Source organism: Eptesicus fuscus, chromosome 7, assembly GCF_027574615.1.
Source record: "Eptesicus fuscus isolate TK198812 chromosome 7, DD_ASM_mEF_20220401, whole genome shotgun sequence".
NCBI lineage: Eukaryota > Metazoa > Chordata > Mammalia > Chiroptera > Vespertilionidae > Eptesicus > Eptesicus fuscus.
The window spans coordinates 48,946,849-48,950,141 of NC_072479.1; the positions used below are offsets into that span (position 1 = coordinate 48,946,849).

At 46.2% G+C, this 3,293-nt stretch overlaps 1 pseudogene; it reads right to left on the reverse strand.

The window, feature by feature from the left end:
• Window positions 1-250: 250 nt before the first annotated feature.
• On the reverse strand, window positions 251-395 carry LOC129149920 (small nucleolar RNA SNORA48; annotated as a pseudogene).
• Between the last annotated feature and the right edge of the window lie 2,898 nt (window positions 396-3,293).

The window sequence follows — 3,293 nt, forward strand, 5'->3', positions numbered from 1 at the left end:
ACTTATTATTCTCATAGCACCCAGTTTTATGTGCAAATAACACATATCCATGCCACAAAAACTATGTGACATGTTCACTCTTAATGGAGCTGTGCTAAAACTACCTACTTACTGTTATCTAGAAGTTACTAGAGCAATCACAGCTCCACACAAACTTTAAAACTACATCCCTCCTAAGCCTGTTAATAATCTACTTATGAGACCAGTGTTTCTGATCTTTCCCCCTCCAAGACCTAGCAATTATCATTTTTTATGTGCCTCAGGCATGAAACAGCTCTGGCCACCAACACAGGCATCAAGCTAGGATGAACTAAGGACTGTACATCTGCTTTGCCCCTGATTGATATAAGAGCAACATCACCAATCAGATGTCTCCTTGCCCATTGCCAGGGGGTCCCTTCCCATTTTAATATTGTGAACTATCAGCATCTAGAAGGGCCCTTAAGCATAAAACCTAACCTGTCCATGAAGTTGTGAATAGGAATGGCTGATAAAAGATTCCTAATAAAAGAGCCATCACAGAAACCATCTAATCTAATAATAGACAAATATGCAAATTGACCATACCTCCGACACACCCACAAGCCACGCCCACAAGCCACGCCCTCCATCCAATCAGAGCGAGTATGCAAATTAACCCAAACCAAGATGGCTACAGCCACAGAGAGCAAGGTTTCCTAGGTAACAGAGGAAGCCAAGCTTTCTGCCAGCCTTTGCAGGCCTAAGCCTCCACTCAAGCTACAAAGTTTCAATTATAGAAGGTAAACAAATTCAAACAAATGGCGGCAGAATGGAGCTTGAGAGAGCAGGCCAGGGTTGTCGCCGGCAACAGGGGAAGCAAAGCTTTCTGCACACCCTGGCTGGGCCCACCCACTTAAGGCAACAAAGTTTCAATTATAACCCCAACACAAATGGATGCGGGCCTCGGAGGGAGCCCCAGGCTTGGCTCTGCTCCAAGCTACAAAGTTTCAATTGTAGAAGGAAAATAAATTCCAGATACGAGGGCCTCTGCTTGCGTCCCAGGGGGCGTGGCCTGCCTGCAAACCACCACAGGCCCCTCGCTCAGGCCGCCCCACGCCCCCAGGGTACACCCTTCAGGGCAAACCAGCTGGCCCCCACCCCTGTACCAGGCCTCTATCCTATCTAATAAAAGAGTAATATGCAGATTGATCATCACTGCAACACACAATATAGCTGCCCCCATGTGGTCAAAGATCCTGCCCCCATGTGGACACAGGATGGCCACCACAAGATGGCCAGCAGGAGAGGGCAGTTGGGAGGCACCTGGCCTGCAAGGGAGGGCAGTTGAGAGGGACCAAGCCTGCAAGGGAGGGCAGTTGGAGGTGATCAACCCTGCAGGAGAGGGCAGTTAGGGGTGACCAGGCCGACAGAGGAGGGAAGTTGGGGGCAAACAGGCTGGAAGCAGAGTGGTTAGGGGGTGATCAGGCTGGCAGGCAGAAGCAGTTAGGGGCAATCAGGAAGGCAGGCAGGCAAGCAGTTGGGAGCCAGCAGTCCTGGATTGTGAGAGGGATGTCCGACTGCCCGTTTAGGGATCTGACTGCCCACCGGGATTGGGCCTAAACGGGCAGTCAGATATCCCTCGAGGGGTCCCATATTGGAGAGGGTACAGGCTGGGCTGAGGGACAACCCCCCTCCATGCACGAATTTCGTGCACCGGGCCTCTAGTGAAAGGATAAAATGGAAGGTAGCAAACGCAAAAATGAATAGTGGCTTGGTTTATTTAATAGGCTAAATTGTTGACATCTAACTCAGATTGGAGTTATATGAACATATCTGGTTCCTTTAAAGCAGGGTTTACAAAAGAACATTGGAAAAATGGCCATTTTAGATAGTGGGGAAATTCACACACAGTGAAACCCTTATCTGTTTCCTTGAATTAAACTAAAAGCCAAAAATGTGTTCCTATTGCTTTGGTCACAATGTATCTGGGGCAGTGCACAGATCGCCCCTGGGTGCTCCAGGAGCACTGCTGAGAGGCGTTTGAGTTTTTCAGAGGAACTTGCGGAGGGCTTCTGGGTAACACTCCTAAAGCTCCGGGACTACTACTCAGTTTGTATAAAATAACTGGCGTACATACCAAACTTCCTTTAAATAGGTACTTACTGCTATTGGATCAGCTTGATTGCATAGAGAAAGTGCAAACGTTACCTCATTTTTCTTTCTCCCTGTGTGTGGATACCGCCCGGAGTCCTTACAATTTAAAGGATGGTAGGTGATCTCTTTATGTTGTAATTACTTACCAGAGAACTGGCCCTGACGTTTTGCTTTTGTCCCCCAAATTTCCAGCTCCTCTAGTGAACTGCATGCAGTACATGTTTTTTCATTGCTTCCTATGTGACATTCTTTCCACGAAAGCCAATGAACTCCACAGCATTGTTCCTTTCATTAGCGAGGTTTTCCATTTTAATGTGTTATTTTATGTCAGCTGGCTTTTTGTTTTCTTTTGTTTTGGTTTTGCATCAACATTGCAATCAGCTAACATTTTGTTAAGCAATTTGTTGATGCTTATCACTTGTCAGGTTTTCACTTTGCCAACTGCTGACATGGTTTTCCCTTATTTGTTCAGAAAAGGATTTTTACAGTTTAATGTTACCAAACATATCATTTTTTCCCCCCTTCTTTTTTCCCTTTCCTGACTCTAGCTTATCAATAGGTTTATCTCTCTCAAGGAAAACAATATGGCCCTGGCTGGTGTGACTCTGTTGGTTGGGCATCATCCCATGCACCGAGAGGGCATCGGTTTGATTCCCCGGTCAGGGCACATGCCAGGATTTTGGGCTTGATCCATCCCCGTTGGGGGCCGTGCAGGAGGGGGCCAATTGATGTTTTTTTCCTTTTCTCCATCTCCTTTCTTCTCTCTCTAAAATCAACAAAAACATATTTTAAAAAAGAAAAGATATTATGTTTGAAAATCTGAACAATTAAAGCATATTAAATATGGGTCAGTAAATTTCTAGTTCCACTTAGAGAAGACTGTTACATGGAGGGTCATACATCCATGTCAATCTCTGTCAGCGTCCCTGGTGTAGTGACTGCCACTTAGTGGGTGCTCAGGAAATGCCAAGTGAGATGAAATGAGGAACACATGCAATCACTTTCTAAGTTTCAGTAATAAGAAACTTGAATTTCCACTCATTTTCCTACCACAGTATATTATTCTAGGGCAGTGGTCGGCAAACCGCGGCTCACAAGCCATATGCGGCTCTTTGGCCCCTTGAGTGTGGCTCGGCGTTAGAACCACTTCTTCAAAATAGACTCGCCCAGGCCGAAAA